Here is a 21,158-nt window from a genome sequence, read left to right on the forward strand (position 1 = left end):
GTAATTAAGTTGATTCAATATATAGAAGAGACATTATTGCTGGGTTTTTCTCCCTCGAGTAGAAGGGTTTCCCAAGGTATCTTGGTGTGTTCTTTGTTAATTGTGTTGCTTTCTTTAATTGCTATTAATCTGATCATAAAAACAACAGAATGTTCAGTGCTTCACCCTCCTTTGATATAGATGTACTGAGAATTGTTACATTTAATGTAATATCCCCACTTTGAAATAGAATTTAATAATAAATGATAATAATAAAATTAAAATATAAAATGATATAATTAAATATGATTAATTAAAAATTAATTAAGTTAATGAAAAGTCAAAAGACATGAAAGGAAAAGTTGTGACTCCCTCAACAATGATATATAAAAGGGAGAAGAAAACCTCATTTGAGAGGTGGGATGATTTGGAAATGAGAAGTGCAGATCTATAATAAGTGCAGATCTGATTATGAAAGGTTGTGTCCCTTTCAAATGGTAGAAATAATGAAGAGTTGCACTCTTTCAAAGGGTGCTAATGGTGAAAGGGTATGTCTCTTGCCAAAGGGCATACATGATGAAGAGGTGTGACCTTTCCCTCAAATTGAGAGATATAAAGGGAAGGAATCAAAAGCATCTAGGGAGATCACCATTGATAAGATCAGATCAGAATTGTTATCAAGTTACCGGAAGTAACATTTGTGTTCTTTGTGGTATGCCTCCCAATCTACAAGCGACATCTACAGTGCGAACTCTAACCACAGGCTACAATCTGCATACAGGTAAGAGGGGTTAAGAAGTCTTAAGGTATATATGTGTGTGGACGTGTGTGCCACACACACACATATATATTAATGCATTTTTATGAATACATATATCTCTAATGATTACTTACATGAATGTAGCGATAAAGATAGGTATCTATGTAGAATATGTATGTATATTTAGAATCATTAGAAAGATTAAAGAATATGTAAATGAAAACGTAAATTATAGAATGGAAAACAGTAATGAATTATAAAATGTAATATTAATGTGATTATATGATGGAGGCTATAGGGAAGAAATTCCCTTAGCCTAATGGAGGGACTATGATAATCCTTGGTAGGCAATATATACTGAATATCTATATGCATATATGTATGGCTTGGTTGAAAAAGTTCATATAAGAAGAGACGGATCTGGCCGGTCCTCTCTGGTAGACTTGGATGATGAGATGCATCATCCAAGGCAAGGAATTGATCATATATGATGGTCTTCCTTGGTATGGCTTGGGTGTAAGAAATTACATCCAAGACAGGAATCGAATTAACCTTCGATTTCTTGGATGGCTTGAGTGTAAGAAATTACATCCAAGACAGGAATCGAATTAACATTCGATTTCTTGTATGGCTTGGGTGTAAGAAATTACATCCAAGACAGGAATCGAATTAACCTTCGATTTCCTGATATGGCTTGGAACCAAGATGGGTTCCAAGAAGGCAAGCTCCACAGCCCCCTAAGGACATGTCTCAATACTGCACTCGTATCCTTTTTAAGAATTGAAATTAATGCTAATTAAGTAATTGAACTTTAATTGCAAATTAGATTAGTTATGTATATATTTTTGTTGTGTTCTAACAATCTGTTTTGCAGGACAATGATCTCTAACTAGTAGGGACATTACATTTAACTCAAAAGCTCTTCCAAATTTTGTCTACTTGGTTCATTTGATAGTGAATCATGGGGGTATAAATAGTAATACTAGCATCACAAAGAAGATATTGAAGTGAGAGGCAAGTGTTTTGGTATGTTAAAGCAGCACCTTTTGTAAACTATAACATGGTTAGAATATGCTCCTTGAGTTATTGTGCCACTTACATCAACAACATTAAGAATATTTTCACTTCCCTTTGCATGATTAATTTCCATTTCCTCATTGCAATATTCACATTCCTAGTAGGAATTGAGACATGTAATCACTCCTATGTGATCACCGGCTTTGAAAAAAAAACACATTAGAACTGGGCTTCTCTAATAATTCTCACAATTCCATGCAACACTAATGGAATTTAGTGCATATTGAGCATCAAGTATCCTTTGGATGTCATTGTTCTTTACAATATAACATGTCTTCTAATTGTCATGATTTTAAAAATATAGTCAATCCTTTTACTAGTTTGGGATTTAGGATCAACCCCATGTTCACCCCCCTCAATCTTAGGTTCATATTCCAATTCAATTTCACAATGAGAATGAACCTCTACCACATCCTCACTCATGTCATGAGAGATCATTGTGTCACTCAATAAATAATATAAATTTTATAAGGGACTAGTTTATTATTTAACAATTTGAAAATAAAATTTAAATTTTGATCATGATGTTGAATTTTGATGAGAAAATGAAAAATGAGCAATCATTGAAATTAATGTGTGAATATGCATTTGCAGCCAAAATGAAAAATGAGCAATGTTTTGGCTGCAAATGTGTATTCAAACTTTAATTTCAATGTAACATTGCTCATTTTTTATTTTCTCGTCATAATTCTAAGCAGATTTTGAAAATGAAACTTACCAAAAAAAATTGATAAAAGTAAAAAAAACTACCTTTTGCTTGAAAAATCCTTCCAAATGGATGTGGAATCTTCCTCTCTTCTTGCACTTGCAAATCCCTCCTCACCCTTCTCGCACTTGCAAAACCCTCCAATCTTACTCTTCAACCTTCACTCACTCTTTTCTCTCCTTGGCACTTTAATTTGGAAACCAAATGTGAACAAAAAATAAGCTAATGTGGTTGTTTAAGTGAGCATGGAGGACTTGAAAGGGGCCCATGTGCCTTTAGGGCTCAAGACTAGGCACAAAATTCAACGAAAATTTAAAAAAAATAAAAAATTACACTTTTTATATCCCCAGGCCAGGAGACATTGAGACGTCCCCTAGACATTCGAGGGATGTCTAGGCGTCCCCTTGACTTCCCATGTTTGTCTTAGCATCCCTGGTGTTTCTGAGACATCTCTAGGATCCCAATGGGAGTGGAGGGATGGCATGGGGACATCCCCACCCCATCCGCACGTCTCAAAGACGTCCCCATCTAGGAAATGTAGGGTTTTGGAGGGGGGATGCATCCCCATGTTTCACTAATCTGCATCAAATGTTATGAATATAATTCACTTTGCTATTGCATGAACCTGAATGTTTTTAAAATATTCTCAACAAATCTGTTTTGTGTGTATCCTATAGTCATGTCATCCATGAGGCAACATCTCGTTGAAGCACTTTTACAAATGGCCTATGCATCGTGTTAATGCTCCCACATTTTGTGCACGTGTACTATGGCAGCGCTATCAAGAGAATTTACTCAAAAGTTCCTAAAATCTTTCCCAGCAAATATGAAGACATTTGTCTCTCTGGGTAGTTATAATAACTACATCTTCCTTCAGTTGCTGGTTAAATAGCAAGTTTTCAAAACTTCTGAAATTCCCTGTGAAGACTATTTTTGGTCTCTTGAACATGTTTTGAAAGCATTGAGAAGTTTGACATAGCATATGTCAAGAATTTTGAGGAGGTTATGAACTAGTATGAAACCTCCAACAAACACTTTTACGTTGATTCTAAAATGTATGCCCATCTTTTTAACATATAAAAGATTCATAATACAAAACATGAATTCCTTCTCCATGCTATTTTGGATACTTGCATAATTTCTTCAAGAGTATCATACTTTTCTAGCTGCTAGTAATGGATCATTACACACTCCATGAGATGACTTCTATTTGAGGCATTCCATTTGAAACAATTTAGGGATTGTGTGTATGCTTCCACATTTTACATGCATGTTGACCAAAGCAATAGAAACCGCAACATCTGAGTAAAATCTTGCATTTTTCACACTTTTGATGGATGACCATATGGTGTTATAAGCTCCCATAATAGTGTAGACAGGGAGAAAACTCAAAAATACTGAAATTTACTATTTAGCTTTATAACTACCATTGTATTTGCTTGAAAGTTTCCAAGGCCGATTCAACAAATCCATTTTGTGCATATCCCGCAATATTTGCATTCCATGAGATCACATTTCTTTGCGCATTTCTACAAACACTTGGTTTGCATCCTATATCTTCCTGCGTTCGGCATACAAGTCAATGACAACATTCTCCATAAAGAGGCAAGACTCAAACCCATTTCTTTTTATTACATATCCATGAATTTGTATACCTTGATGCAATGTTGTTAAATGCACATAGGCAGATATGATAGTCGCCCAGGTGTTGACATCTGCTTTTAGTCTTGAAATTTGTATCTCCTAAAACAAAGTCCTTGCCTCACTCAAATTCCATGTTCAGCCATGGAGGCCCAACTTGTCGTATCTCGAGTGGGCATTTTATCAAGCAATTCATTCACTTTATCAATGTTCCCACACATTGCAGATGTCTATCAATGCTTTTGCAACTACAACATCCAACAGAATTCGCCTATCACTCATGTTTGGATGGGCGTTCATAACCTACTCCAAAGCTCCCATTTTAACAAGCATGAAGGAGGTTGGCAAAACTTGTAGGACTTGGCTTTATACCCTCCATTTTTATTTGCTTGAAAGCAAAGAAACGGGACTCGGACTTGGCTCAGACTCGGCAAGGCAGACTCGGACTCGGAGTCAAACTCGGCTGGACTCCGAAAAGTGAAAAACTCAAGAAATTTAGAGATTTTTTAAGATTTTGGACCCCAGTGTATGTCTGGCCGAGTCTGGCGAGTATGGCCAAGTCCAGGCGAGTTTGGACCCCAGACTTGGCCGAATCCGAGTCCGAGTTTGCTGGACTCGTGGGGGGTGACTTAGACTTGAACTCGTCGAGTTTGGGCGATTTCTGGCGATTTTCATTTCTCTGCTTGAAAGTTTCTATCCCATTTTCATGCACCCACCATTCATGGGAATGGAGTGAATTCCATAGGCAAGCCATGAAAAGACATAAAATAGCAACCTCCTCAAAGAGGATGGGCAAGATTGAACTTTGATAGAGCATCTAAAGGAAACCCAGGGAAACCGAGAGTATAAGGCATTGGTATAATTCAAACCAAACCCTAGTTGTTGCCACCTCAAAGAAACTCAAGGATGGAATGAATAATAAGATAAAGGTATAAGCACCGGTGTTGGGACTCCAACTATGCCACAATTTCAAATGTGGGATATCAAGATTGAAGGTGACTCCATGGTCATTATCAACTCAATCTGAAAAAGAAAAAACAAAGAATTAGACAATTAACAATAATCTTCTCTAGGCCTGGCCTAATATTGATGCAATCAATTCCTTCACTATCTAGCATGCTTATAGAGAAGCTGCTGGAGTTGTTGATTACTTAGCAAACAATGCCATAGACATGGACAAGGATCAAATAATTAGTAATAATGTTAATTCATGGGAAGAGTTACGTACAAGGAGAAAATGCAAGAGATATAGTAGTACATAATATTGATAATGCTACAATATAAGTGATGGCCAAGATGAGTAGGGATTTGCCAACATGCACGATATGGTAAATATTGGAAGACGCCATCTCACATAATCATACTTGTCATAATCAAAAGGAAACAACCAAGTGAAATAATATGGAAACTAAACACAAATATAAAACACAATCCTCCACTATTGGCCATTACAACAAATTGAATGCAAGTGTTCGTTTAACCAACGCCTACCAAATGGCATTTCTTGCTGGTGTGAATAAGATATTTTACCTGACTAGTTCACTAGTGGGTCCCATTTGCATGTTTACTTAGGTCCTAGAAATCTTTCTAGAAGTCTTAGTTGTCATGTGATCTTATCTTGGCATTTACTTCTTGTTCTAGGTCATTTAATAATTATGAAGTTAGTTGTCTCGTTGTATCCGATTAAGAAACATGTCACAATCTTGTATGATCCTACTTATCAACCTTGCCTTTATAAGCAAGGCATCATATGTACATATTGTGATAGAGTATCCAATTCAATCTAATCCATTGTGTCCATAATCAAGCATTATTTTGTTCTTGCTAATCTCTCATTGAAGTCATCTTTTGGTTTTGCAAGTGGTCCTAGAGGATTGAGTCCATTGGTGACTATAACATTTCTTAGGATAATTTCTTAATTGTCTTAAAAAGGTTTTCAAAACACAATTGAGCTTCTTATTGTTTGCTTGTTGTAGATCACAAGTACCAAGTTAACTCCAACTTCTTCCATGTTTGTAGGTGTGTTACTAGATTTGGGCGAGGATTAGGATACATTTGACACCATGGTAGATCTTATGATCAAAAAGCACTTGCTTGGAGGTCTCAAAGATACTCTTTAGGTTGGAACTCTTGACTTGGACCTATCTTTGGGGGAATGGGACACCAATGACAATGAGTCTTCAACAATTCAATGGAAGCTTTTCATCCTTTCCAGCTAAAACAATGCGAGACACGCAATGGATTTCAAAGAATTGATTCATAAACAGAATGAGCAAGACGCTCATAAATAATACAAGGATATTTACAAGAATAGCAAGTTTCTAATAAGAAACTGCTGAGAAGATCGAAGACGATCTAACTAAAATAGAATATACACTATTGAGCATTAATACTAAATTAACATTATTTTAATATTCTATTACCCTCCCTTAATGCTCAATCTATTAACTACACCTATAGACCCCCTGAATTTTACAAATTTATCAAGACCAAGGGGCTTGGTGAAGATGTCTGCTGGCTGCTCCGAGGTAGGAACATACAGCAACTGGATGGATCCGTCTTCAACCAATTGTCGAATATAGTGACAATGAGTTTCCACATGCTTGGTTCTTTCATGGAAGACTGGATTCTTGGCGAGTTTGAGCACTCCCTGATTATCACAGAACAAGGGAGTAGGACCTGCCTGGGAGACATGCATATCCGCAAGCATTCATCAAAGCCAAACCGCCTCACAAGATGCCTTAACTGCTCCCCGATACTCTACTTCTGTCGAGGAGAGAGCCACTGCCTGCTGCTTCTTACTAGTCCATGTGACAACACCAGATCCCAAACTAAACACATACCCTGCTGTAGACTTATGGTCATCAACCGAACCTGCCCAGTCAGAATCTGTGTAACCACTGAGTATAGGATCAAAACTCCGAGTGTACAGAAGTCCATAATCAGGAGTGCCACTCACATAACGCAGCACACGCTTCGCTGCTATCCAATGATCAGCCTTGGGAGCTGTCATGAAGCGTGAAATGTAGCTCACTGCAAAACTGATGTCAGGTCTAGTGGCAGTAAGATAGATGAGGCTGCCCACTAGTTGCCTGAACAGAGATTCATCCACAACTGGTGAGGATGACTGAGCTGAAAGTTTGAGCCCGGGTTCCATAGGAGTAGAGGCAAGTTTGCAATCCTGCATTCTGAATCTGTCCCCAAGACTTCTGGCATACTTGGACTGAGAGAGAAAGATACTATTCTCAGTCTGCCAGACTTCAACTCCTAAGCAGTAATGTAGAAGTCCCAAATCTGTCATATCAAAGGTGCGGCACAAATCCTGTTTGATCCCAGTGATCAAATGTGCTGAACTGCCAGTAATGATTAAGTCATCCACATAGAGAACCACAAACAGAATATCATTACTAGAATGCTTGATATACAAGTTTGCATCAGATGGACTCCGCTGAAAGTTATGATCTGTCAGGTACTTATCAATTTTCATGTACCAAGCCCGAGGAGCTTGTTTCAGACCATAGAGTGCTTTGACTAATCTACAGACCTTCTGTTCTTGACCAGCAACCTTGAATCCTGGGGGTTGCGTCATGTAGACTTCTTCCTGTAAGTCACCATTCAAAAAAGCACTCTTGACGTCCATCTGATGGACTTTCCAACTGAACTGGGCTGCCAAGGCAAGAACGAGCCGTATGGTACTCATTTTGGCTGTAGGAGCAAAAGTCTCCTCGTAGTCAATGCCTTCTTTCTGTGAGAACCCACGAGCAACAAGACGAGCCTTATACTTGTCTAGGGTTCCATCAGCTTTGTATTTTACTTTGTACACCCATTTGCAGCTAATGGGCTTCTTCCTTGAAGGAAGATCAGAAAGGGCCCAAGTGTGATTCTTCTAAAGACTCTAGAACTCAGCTTCCATAGCCTGTTCCCACTCAGGTATACCTTTAGCCTCTGAGTATGTCTGAGGCTCAAAAACACTGTGTATGTTAGCCATGAGAGCAAAATTGACTGTATGCTGCTGTTTGCTCTTATTACGGGAGGTTCTACCCTCAATGAGCTCAGTATCCCTGAGATCACCAATGGCCTTGGCCCACCATTTAGGCCGAAGAGTAGAAGTGCGAACATCTAGAGGAGCTGGAAGAGGCTCAGGATCAGGAACAGGAGCAGCAAGAGGAGGATTATTCTCCAGAGGGAACTCAGGTAGTGCATCATCGAAAATAGATTCTGCATCATCCCTCCCATCAGGCGAACCTAATGGAATAAGAACACTGTGAGGCTGATCCTCAGAACTCTGCTCAGAAGAAGGGGACTAAAAGAATCCTCTGTCTTCATCAAATACAACATCACGACTGAAGATAAGACGTTCAGTGTCTATATCTATCAGTCTGTAGGCCTTATGGTGATCACTATATCCTGTCATCATGAGTTTCTGACTTTTGGAATCCAACTTGGAGCGCTTAGCATCTGGAATCCAAACATAGGCAACAGAGCCAAAAACCTTCAGGTGGCTGATCTGAGGCTTCCGACCAGACCAAACCTCTTCTGGAGTCTTCCCCTTAACAGCCTGAGTAGGACAACGGTTAAGAAGGTAGACAGCAGTAAACACTACTTCAGCCCAATAATTATTCGGAACACTCCTGTGTTGTAACATAGAGCGAGCCATCTCAACAACCGTACAATTGCGACGCTCGACAACACTGTTTTGCTGAGGAGTGTAGGGTGTAGTCAACTGGCGTTTGATGCCATGGGTATCACAGAAGTTGGAGAATGCAGAAGAACAAAATTCCCCCCCGTTATCTGTCCTAAGAGTAATGATACTATGTCCAGACTCTTTTTCAACAAAGGACTTAAACTTCTGAAAGATACTAAATACATCTAATTTATGTTTAAGAAAATACACCCACATTTTTCTACTAAAATCATCTACAATAAGCAAAAAGTATTTGCAACCAGTAACAGAAGATGTATTCATAGGACCACAAATATCAGCATGAAGTAATTGAAGTACCTTAGATGCGCGCCAAGACTTTCCATGTGTGAATGAAGTCCGATGCTGTTTGCCAGCTTGACAGGCGCCACATACACCAAGATGCTGAGTCTGAATATCAGGTAACCCTGAAACAAGTCCCTCCTGAGATAGCTGAGAGAGATACTGAATGTTGAGATGTCCATATCTCTCATGCCACAAAGTGCTGAGAGGAGAAACACGAGCTGCCAGAGCCACTTCAGGAGAATCACTAGTGTCAAGAAGCCTATTTAGGCCATGATCCTCTAGACCAACAGCAACAGTAAGATGAGTCTCCCGATCAATGATGGAACACTTGTGAGCACTGAACACCACATCTATCATAATCTGGTTGACAGAGAGCAGATTAAGTTCCATTCTAGGAACATAGTACACATTCAGAAAAAGGAGTCCTGCCACCAGACTGTATCTGAACAGTGCCTCTGCCAACAACTATATACTCCTCACCTCCGCCAAATACAACGGAATCACTGAAAGGTGAGAAATCTGTAAACCAGTCACGCCGATGAGAAAAGTGACATGATGCACCAGAGTCAATGTACCAAGCAGAAGACCTGGCATGATCTGAAGACCTCTTAGCCATAAAGGCATAAAAGGCAGACTCCTTCTGCTCGGAATGTTCAGCAACATGCGCCTTCTGGTGTGACCCTCCCTGCTTCTTTTGTTCAGAAGCGAGCCTCTGACGGCAATCTTTCTTCATATGGCCGTACTTGTGACAGTAATTGCACTGCACATTCTTCTTCTTAGCTCCATCCTGTGTCTGAGAAGAGCCTTTCTGCTGAGAAGACTGAGAGGACTGAAATTTGCCTTTATCCTTCTGAAAGGATTGAGCTGTGAAGGCATTTTCCGAGGAGGCTGATGTAGTACCACTACCAAACTGTTGTTTCCAGCGATCCTGCTGTAGAAGTTTGGTGCACAATTCTGAAAACTTCAGATCAACATTAGTGGAAGTAATATTGAGGGTCTCAATGAAGTGTTCATACGATTTCGGAAGACTTTTCAGAGTGATTACTACCATGTCTTCTTCCTCCATAGTCCAACCAATAGCTTCGAGTTGATCTCGAATGTCCTTAATCCTCGTGAGGTGTTCCTGTAAGGACATACGTTCGTCCATCATAATGGAGAACAGTTGATTCCTTAGAAAGAATGCTCGGCTCTTGTCGGATGTCTCATGCAATTCCTTCAGATGCTTCCAGATGTCAGAAGCTGTCTTGCCGGAAGGAATCTGCAGTAACTAATCATCAGTCACTGAGAATTTGAGAAGCATAACTGCCTCCCGATTGCGTTCATCAAACTTATCTTGATCTGCACCAGGTGTACCAGGACTGAGCTCTTTTCCCAAAATAAGCTGGTCAAGACGCCTATATTCAATGGTCAACATACGCTGTTTCCAGATGTTGTAATTGTGACCATTAAAGCGTTGACTGCCTTCTAACATCAGATTGGTGAGAGAAGCCATTTGCACATTTCCCAAAAAAATTCTCGGCTGACCCAAAAAAATCCAAAGACAACCCAGAAATGCATGCGAAAAACCCAAAAGGAATCTGCTGTCAGAATCTGGATCCGCGGGCACGAAAATCGAGGCACCCAGAAAAATCGGGCAACTACCCAGATTAGGTTTCGAAAAACCCAGCAAGATTCTGCAAGAAAAATTTATTTTCGATGAAAAACATAAGGTAAACACCTTAATCGAAAAAACGTAGATTATGCAGAAAAACGCAGTCTGTGAAGCTCGCGCGTCAGAAACCGCGCGCTGTGAAGTTCGCGCGTGGGCCACGGAGGGAGGCACGAGCAGAAGGGGTTATCGCGCGGACCAGCAACAGGAGGTTGCAGGTGGAGATCGCAGACGGAACACCGGAGATGACAGACGGAGGTCGCGACACTGGAGATGACAAACGGAGGTCGCGACACTGGAGATGACAGACGGAGGTCGCGACGACCCTGCAGGTCGCGCGAACACAGGTCGCGAAGGAAAAAAAACACGACGACCCTGCAAGTCGCGCGAAAAACAGGAGCTAGGCAACGGACAAAAAAACCTTTGAAGGATTTTTAAACACCAGAAAAAAAATTTCGAAAATTTCCACTAATTAAAAATTAGAATTAAAAAAATTTCGAAAAAATTTCTCCTATAGCTCTGATACCATAAAACAATGCAAGACACGCAATGGATTTCAAAGAATTGATTCATAAACAGAATGAGCAAGACGCTCATAAATAATACAAGGATATTTACAAGAATAGCAAGTTTCTAATAAGAAACTGCTGAGAAGATCGAAGACGATCTAACTAAAATAGAATATACACTATTGAGCATTAATACTAAAATTAACATTATTTTAATATTCTATTACCAGCAACCTGCTTCTAGAGCCCAAAAGGAAAAAGTAGGCAAAGAAGGCAAATTTTTTCTTAAGAACGGCTATGGGTCTCACCTACCAAACAAAAATTGATGGATGGTCTCCTTGTTTGTTAATAGCTAAGAGGATGTACATAATTAGGAACTCAAGAAAATAGAATAACATATATACTAGGCTAGTTAATAGCTCATAAGCTTGTGTAAATTTAGGCATTTTGTTTTCATGCCCATACACAAAGCTGGAATTTTGTTATAGTCTAGTTTAAGCTAGAAAACAATGTAATATTTTATGTTCCAATGAAAAGGGAGCAACCTTGAGATCAAAACAAAAAAAAATGGTAGTATATATTTTAACCCTTTGGAAAAGAATAGCTTTAGAGTAGTTGAATTTGATAATGTTATAATCCGAAATTATCTTATTGTCAATATCTTTAAGTGTAATGTCCCCTACCTGATCTATTTCGATATATTAAAATTGATTGACGTTCTTCAATTAGTTATTAACGAGTGCTTATCTATTTTCCTCATTAGATGATTAATTTCATTATTCATAGTTCTTAATATAGATATCAGACCCTGCTACTACTTCAATTTTAAGGGAGAAGGGTTTACGTATGTTACCAAAACGCTTAGAGACCAACTACAATAGGTTCCCTCAAAGTTTACAGATCCAAGCCCTTACCTATCTTAGGTCTATACCCTCAAGGCTTATGGGTCGCTGATCCCCACCCTATCTTGGGACTTAACCTATTGCTTGGATTTAGAGTGCCCCTCTTTGGAACATCTCATTACCATCTTCTTAAATGACAGTAATAACATGATTTAGACTATTAAGTATACTAATTTCTTATGTATTATGAATATATATATGAAATTAAGTATGACTGTCCAACATATTGCAGTCCATTTTGATAGTAATATTAAATTCTGCATAAGAACATTATCAGGGTTTATACATTAAGCATACATATTAAACACATCCCCATGCATAGCACCAAGAACAAGGGTGTTACTGCCTGTAACTTGATAACAGTTTTGATCTGATCTGATCCATGGTGATATCCCTGGATGCTTTTGATTCCTTTTCTATATATCTCTCAATGTGAGGGAGAGGTCACACCTCTTCATCATGTATGTCCTTTGGCAAGGGACACACCCTTTCACCATTAGCACACTTTGAAAGAGTGCAACTCTTCATTATTTCTGCCCTTTGAAAGGGACACAACATTTCACAATCAGATCTGCATGTTTGATTCCCAAATTATCCCCTCTTCAAATGAGTTCTCTCCTCCCTTTTATACCTTATATTTTGGGAGAGTCACAACTTATCATTTCATGCCTTTTGACCATTCATTAAATTTAATCAATTTTTAATTATACTCTTTTATATTTTAATTTTATTTTTTATTTTTATTTTTATTCTTTTATATTTTAATTTTATTATTCTCATTTATTATTAAATTATATTTCAAAGTGGGGACATTACATTAAGTGTATTATTATCTATCTGAAATATTAAATTCGATATAACCACTTGCAAATTGTCATGTTAAGTGGGAAATGGAAAAAAGGAATTCTTTTTATGAAATTGGGTATGAAAGTAAAGGGCAAAGATTTTTTAAAATTCGTTATTCCCTCTTGCTTGAAATCTCTCCCCCTTCTTGCTTGGAGTTTATACTTGTTTAAAAAAGGATAAAGCTTTCTTGAGGAAAAGTTACACTTGTGGGGAAAGAGGATTTGGGAAGCTTGTCTTGTGTGTGTGGGGGCAAAATAATCTCTTCAAACTTGTGGCCGAATTTTGCAGTGGGGCAGCAAGGTACTAATTCAATTAATCTTTGATTTTGCTTCATTATTTATGTTTGCAACCATACCCACATTAGGTTGATTTCATATAGTGTTCTAATCTTAGATTCCAATTGGAAATTGAATCTAGTGTAGAAGCATTTCAATTATTTTTACATTATATAATTTCAAATTTGGAGAACCCAGTTTTTGAGCTGCTATGCTGGCAAAATTTATCCAATTCCTTATGTGGTCTGAAAAGTGTAGAGTTGTGCACATTATAATCATAAGGGTATAATTTAATTTGAATAATTGAGTTTTATGCTTGGAAAAATCTCAATCCTCATCAATGGTAAAACATGAATAGTATTGTGTGCTTGAAGTATGAATTTACGAAATTCATAGTATAGGACATGTTATTTGTTTATCTTTTGTGAGACAAAAGGATGATGTCAGATATGTGATTGAATGAATGAATGAAAGATTTTAATAACATCCACAAAGCCAAAGCAGCCTATGGGGCACCAGAATAGCACACAACCCCAGAAGAGGGTGCCAGCCTTAAAGAGCACACACTAAGCTGACAGACTGCTTAGGTGGCTCTTGTGGGTCCATTCAATCATCTACACCTGAACCCGTTTTCCATTACCGTGAGCAATCTTGTTATCACACGCTTAAGCTAGAAAAATTCAAACTCATCTACCCTTCCTGCGCTGCAGTACTCCACAAAACCCAATTGCAGTTTACATTTGACACTATACTTCATGAAAGATCCCCAATCCAATTTTTCCCAAAACTGAACCAAAATTTGAGGTTATGTGCAAATGTTTGTTGCTGATAAATCTTTGGCCAGCATATATTTGGAAGGGGTTTGACTGGTTTTTCTTGTGTTTGATTGGTTTTTGATGTTTTAAGCAAGATTCTTGAATATTATATGAAAGAAATTGCTGATATTAACTAGCATAATGCAATAACACATAAGAAGGCAATCAAGAAACTTTCTTTTGCTTAAAAGAGCAATGTACATACCATAATCATGATCCGATAAGTCTGATATAAATTTCCAGCCAATAGAAATATAGATATCAGCTCCAATAATTGCTAGAATGTAATGCCCCGCCAAGAAACCCTAAAGGAATCAACTATAACTCTCAAAAAGAGTGCAAAATTTATTTTTTTAAACATTAACGAACTTTAAGATGCATTAAATTAAACATTGCAATAACATTTGCACAAGCGGAAGACTTAACTTAAACACCTAAAGGGTTTCCAACCAAGATTACTCGATTAATCCAATGAACATTAAGGTGTATTAATCCAATTAACAATGAGATTGATTAAACCTACTCATGATAGAATGATTACCACATGAACATAGCAATTAAATTCCATAAGAGATTAAACTAAGCATGATTGAATATATACAACTGCCATTAGTTACATTACATCACAAAAGCTACATTCATCATAATCCATATGACTGCATTTAATTAATAACTTCATATATACAATTAAGATTAATATCACCTAATTTACATTATATATTTTAAACATAATACCATTCATGCATCCAAAATTAAAAGGAACTAGATGAACAAATGAAGACATACACCATACAACACAAGTTGATAACGGAGTTCACCCCTAATGGGCTACATCTCCGGGTCCGCTTCAAGTGCAAGACCATTCTATTAAATAAAAGGTGAAAAATACATAAGGCTTACATCAATTACATCTTGCCATCAAGGCGTACATAAACAAATGATACATATGACCAAATAGGGTCCAAGAGATACATGAATGATCCGAGAAGAACAAAAGGATCCATCTGAAACATGGAATGGAGTAAATACAAAAGAACAAATGGAGCACCTGCAAAACTAATTCCTCACAATCCATAACTAAGCACCCCACGGTCTAACATGAATATCGGGTACACACATAAAGCATAAACATACATATATGACTCCCACAATAGTGCTCCAAGCAAAATCAACACAAGACTGCACACTAGTGAACATAAGGGAAGAGTGTCATCACATAGCTTGGTATGGTTACCCTGGCAGGGCTCCATAGGTCTCAACCCCCATCTTGGGTTACCTTGGTAACCTCTCCCGAACCCTCAACCCCATCCAAGTCTCATGTGGACCCAAACAATCTTTTCGTGTGGACAAGGTTGTTGGTTTGCCATTCCAAGCCTTCTCACTGCATCCTGAGTTTGTACTAGCACTCAACCATGAGCGAGGTAAAATTATCTTACTTAATGTTTCATCTACCAAACCCCCTAATATATTATTATGTTATCACTTACTTAAGCAAACTTTCGATGGGTTACCTTGCTAATCACTTTGGGCGTGACCCCCACTCGAAAGCCACTCTCCCTTATGACACTTAACCAAAATGACCAAACGAACTCCCAAAACCAAGGTATAACATGAAATTGTACACAGAGTTCAAAACAATAGAATACCACTTGGCCAAATAAACCCTTACACAATGTTAACTAACTGACAAATCCTTGACTAGTGACATGAACAACCATGAAGACAACCACATGACAACATCTGATACATTCGACTAAGGACTTGCAGTTTCGAAAATAAATGCGAATACAGTCAATTAAATCACGCATCTTCGCTAATCTAAAATGACATTATTTTTCCATTTCGTTAAAATGCAAATCTACCAAGGTTTTCTAATTCATCTATGTTTCAAATTACATCATATAAATATCACCATTTCACAATTAATTAACAACCAAAATTACATTTATACAATTATACATATTTACAATACATATAAAATATAAATTAATTAATTAATTTATTAAACCAATATTTATATTTCACTAAAATAAAAATATTTAATTCTCAACAATAACTATTTCTCTTTTCCCAAAACATAATATTTTAATCACTTATAAAAATAATTAAAAAAAACTAAACATTATATATATATATATATATATATATATATATATATATATTGATTAAATAAAATAATTATAAAAAAATAAAATAAAACTTAAATTAAAATTCACTAAGCACCATTAGTGGTGCTGCCGCTACCACGCGCCCCCCTTTATGAAGGGAGGCGGTGGTGCTGGGAGGACCATGACATGATGAATGTAGCTTTAGTGATGTAATGTAACTAATGGCAGTTGTATATATTCAATCATGCTTAGTTTAATCTCTTATGGAATTTAATTGCTATGTTCATGTGGTAATCATTCTATCATGAGTAGGTTTAATCAATCTCATTGTTAATTGGATTAATACACCTTAATGTTCATTGGATTAATCGAGTTATCTTGGTTGGAAACCCTTTAGGTGTTTAAGTTAAGTCTTCCACTTGTGCAAATGTTATTGCAATGTTATTTAATGCATCTTAAAGTTAATTAATGTTTTCAAAAAAAAAAAATTGCACTCTTTTCAAGAGTTATAGTTGATTCCTTTAGGGTTTCTTGGCAGGGCATTACATAGAACCCTAATTAACCCTAGGGTTTGATGCCCCCCTTCTCAAAATGGAGCGGCTAGCTGGAATTGAGCTGGAAATAGATGGTAATGACCTCTAGAAGGTCTGCCCTGCAACTAATTGCAAAAAACCTGCCCTCAAACTGATAGAACTGCTCAAAAATCCCCAAAGAAGGCTGCCACAAGCACACTTACGCTGAATACTGATGAAAGTTGTCACCCAGAGAGATGGGTTTTCGTCCAAATCTCCCAATTCTTCCAAAAGTTGGCGTTCCTGGAAGTCCCAAGCTGCTGAAACCCTCATGCAAGCTGCTGATCTGAAAATAGAGGCATAAGAATGAATCCAAATGATTAGCAAAATGACTTTTTATCTATTTTGGGGTTACTATTTGGCCTTAAAATCATAAAATATTATTGAGGGTCTAATTTCTCGTTGTGAACTTGGCCCCCTTTTAAAAAACAACTTAAGTTACTAGGATGGGAGGCAATTTTCACTACTCCTCTTATGTTTCTCAATTACTATTCACTTTTTACCAACTTTAGTATTTCAATATTAATCATGGTTTCACCCCAAAACTCCAAACTAAAAGGCTCATAAAGCTCCCTACTGATCTCCACAACCCTCGGTTGGGTCCCCCAAACTACCTTGCTAACCTACGAAACCCCGATGATAGGCCAATCCTTGCTCAACTGCCTATCACCTAGGAAGGGGACATTACACTTCAAGCACGTGCTACAATAGGAGCTTTTGATAATGGTGTCACAATACATCAGGATATAAGAAAAATGGATTTGTTGAAAGGGTTTCAGAAACTTCCAAGCAAATGCAATTGACAAGTGTTAAGCCATGCTTTGCAAACTTTGCCAGCATCCTCCTTGCCTGTGCCAACACAAAAGATTTCGATCAAGGTAAAAACATACATCAAAACTTAATAGAAGGGGTTTTTTAGTCAGATTTTATAGTTGAAAACTTTTTGGTATATATGTTTGCAAAATGTGGAAGCATAAGCAAAAAGTGTGAATTGTTTGTTAGAATGCCTCAAAGAGATGTCATTCCATGGAACTCAATGATTGCAGGATATGCACAAAATGGATTTTCAGAAGGATGCTCTCAAGTTCTTTGATTTAATGAAGCGCTCTAGAATGCATCTAACATTGTAAGCTTTGCTTGTGTATGTGTATGCAGCCATTCTGGTTGAATCCTCATTTGGATCTTTCTATCCCTTACTACAAGCCTTCTTAAAATCATAAATTTTACAATAGTTTCAACACTTTGACCTTAAACATGGTAGGAGACATTCTCATGTCCTATAATAACTGAAGCAATGCTAATAGTCAATCAAATGAATAACTTGTTAAAATATGTAGAAAGCACAGTTAAAAATAAAAACAAGTTGTTATCAAAATATGTAGAAAGCACAATTCACTAGCATCCTTGGTGTATTTATAAAAAAAAGGGACCTTAAGACCTTAATTTTATGTGCATCCATATTTAAAGGAGGTAAAGGTGTTCTTAATTTATTTTGTATGGTTAGTGAGTATCCTCTCTCTTGATCTATTCTCTACTCTTGAATCTCTTTCTCTCTTTTTATCATGGCTTATTTTCCTAGCTTTACTCCTTATCTACTTGGCCAAAGTCCTTTATCTACCATTATCTCTTGGAAACTAAACATATAGGAGCTGACTTCCTAATATCTATCACAAATTTCATACAGGATTGCTCCTTAATATTGTTTATTCTAACCCAATTAAGGATTCACTAGGTAATGAACTCTTTCGAAATTCTTCTTGATTTTCACAACATGGAAGGTGACTCTTAATAGTCCATGAGGTTCGTCTCCTCATAGTGTCTCTTTAACATAAGGAACATGTATTGATTGATAATACATCATTATTAATTGATTTATATTTAATTTTCTTTGAATTGTTTTCTTGCTCAACCTATGAATTGCTCTCATCTTTGTCTCCAAAGTTTCCTTGGAAAAATTTAAAATTATGGTGACTCTATTGCTAAATATTCTCTCCTCTTCTTCACTAATTGACAACTTCTTTACTTCCTCCCTGATTTAATTTCTCTTCAATAGTATCTCTACAAATAAGCTCAAACTTCTTGAAGTTCATTGTTGATTTATATTATATCAATTATCTTATCAATTTAGTTAGATTTTTCTCTATATATTTAATTTAGTTTATAAACCACTCTATTTCTTCAATATTCATGTTCAAGTCATGTCCATTGAGAATCTACCTTAGTACTAGGGTTTTTATCAACTATATCCCTTTAGATATACTTTCTTGATGTTTATCACACTTTTCTAACCTTTTCCATTATCTTTCCTCTAAACCCTAGCATTGTTTTAATCATAGAAGCAACAATCTGCAAAAAAATCGCGATTATACGTGATTAATCAGGAGTCGGGAAGATTCCCGATTTTTTCCCTCAAATAATTGGAAAAAATTGGTCAACCCAATCAACGACTTTTTCATTGAAAATTGGCAAAAATCACGATTAACAACCCGATTTTGATGCCAAAAACGTGAAAAATTGCGACACAAAAGACAACCCTAAACAGCGCGAAAAAATGGCGATATTTTGGCCCACGTTTTCTTTAAAACCGGTGGAAGTCTTCTCAGAAATCTGCAAGTCGACGGGGGCATCTGGAAGTCAACGCGGGAGCATCTGCCATTCACCAAGACAAAAAATTTCGCAGGAGCAGCAGCAAGCACAGGTTTTTATTTTTATTTTTATCAAAATATTTGTTCATTAAAATCGTGGAATTGTATGGACTCTGTAATACGTATGTATTATTACTTTTTTGCGATGTCTTTGGCTTATTGTTATTATTGTATGTAATAACAGACCTCATGCTAATGGTAGTTTGTTAACAGTATTACATACGTAAAGCCAATGATTGAAAACTTCCACACTATTGATGAAAAAGACAACATAATTGTGTTGACAAAATAATAATCATGTCAAATGTATCAGACTATTGTTAACTTCTTAGAGCACATGCCAAATGTCAAATGTCATATAAGAGCACATGTCAACTCCCTTGCTTGATAAGATTCTTTGTCACCTCCACCTCATTCTCTTCTTGACTAACAGTATTTAGGTGCCTCTTGAAGGTGAGTTCAATTGACATCTCTACTGCTACAGTCGAGTCAGTCCTCCAGTTCATTGCTCTGTTGGGGCACCTGTCAACCTAACTTGTGCATGTCCAAAGCCCTAAGTTGTCAAGGGCACTTTTTTCGCTTCTTAGGTTAGTGGTTTTGCAATGTATTACTATATGTGTTACCTGTATGAACATGTTAACAATATTATCTGTATGAAAGTATGAACAGTGACTTCTATGTCATTAATGATAATGGCTAATTCAAAGACTAAAATTAAACTTCTTCCTTATGCAATTCATTTTAGGCAGTGACTTCTACCTTATGCAATTAAATTTAGCCAGTGGCTTCTACCTTAGCAGAATAACCATCATATTAGCAGAATTAATTTTAGCCAATGGCTTCTACCTTATGCAATTCATTTTAGCAGAATAACCATCATAAGAAACCAGATTAGCTTTGTATTGGACATCAAATTGTATTGTTTCTGAAGCTAGTTAGGGATTTTTGGAGGTCTTGGATTATGAATTGTTGGCTGTGATAGTTTTGTCACTTTATATGGATACTTATAGGTCAGCAAGTTAGAAAAGAGTTACAGCTATATTGTTAACATTTTTTGCCTTCATATGGGTACATCTCTTTGAATTCAGTTTGGGATTTGATTACCCTCCATTGTTCAAATTTCTTATTTGTGTTTCTACTTTCTACCATCTCTTTTGTTGTTGTAAACTTGATAATCAATTACATTAACACTTCCAATTTCCCATGTCAATGAATTTCAAATGCAATTATTGTACACAACCCCAACCATAGATCCCTCAAAAGTTAAAGACTGAACTAAAATGTTTTTGTAGAACTAATTCTTGATCACAATGCCACGTCAAAAAGACTTTGCGTGGACACATTGCACAACAATTCCTAGTAGCACGAAGGTCAAGTGCAATTGGTGTCTAGAAGAGATCAATGGTGGAATTTATTGTTTCAAATGGCATTTGTCCAAAGAACAAGGAAATAAAACCGTGATATGCAAAGCATGCCCTGCAGATGTCTCATATCAAGCAAAGCAATCTCTTGACGGGATCGCTGGGAGTAAGGCCAAAAAGGCAAGAATTGGGGTTGAACTAGGTTCTAGTTTTGTAGATCCCAGGACGAACCATTTGGGAGAGGAGGATGGCGAAGATGGGAGTTTCAGGGAATGTGGGTCAACACCTAATTCTATAGCACATGGACCAAACACGAGTGGAGGAAAC

At 37.1% G+C, this 21,158-nt stretch overlaps 1 protein-coding gene across 5 annotated transcripts in view; it reads right to left on the reverse strand.

Moving 5' to 3' along the window:
- Positions 1-21,158, reverse strand: part of LOC131045820 (uncharacterized) — a 147,855-nt gene that overhangs the window by 88,304 nt on the left and 38,393 nt on the right. For 2 of the 5 annotated variants that reach the window (XM_057979479.2, XM_057979477.2), the window contains exon 2: positions 14,351-14,450. The exons of the other annotated variants lie outside the window; for them this stretch is intronic. The gene's annotated coding sequence lies outside the window, so the exon portion shown is untranslated. The remainder of the gene's footprint in view (positions 1-14,350; positions 14,451-21,158) is intronic. 5 annotated transcript variants of the gene reach the window in all.

This window comes from Cryptomeria japonica, chromosome 5 (assembly GCF_030272615.1).
Source record: "Cryptomeria japonica chromosome 5, Sugi_1.0, whole genome shotgun sequence".
NCBI classification, from domain to species: Eukaryota; Viridiplantae; Streptophyta; class Pinopsida; order Cupressales; family Cupressaceae; genus Cryptomeria; species Cryptomeria japonica.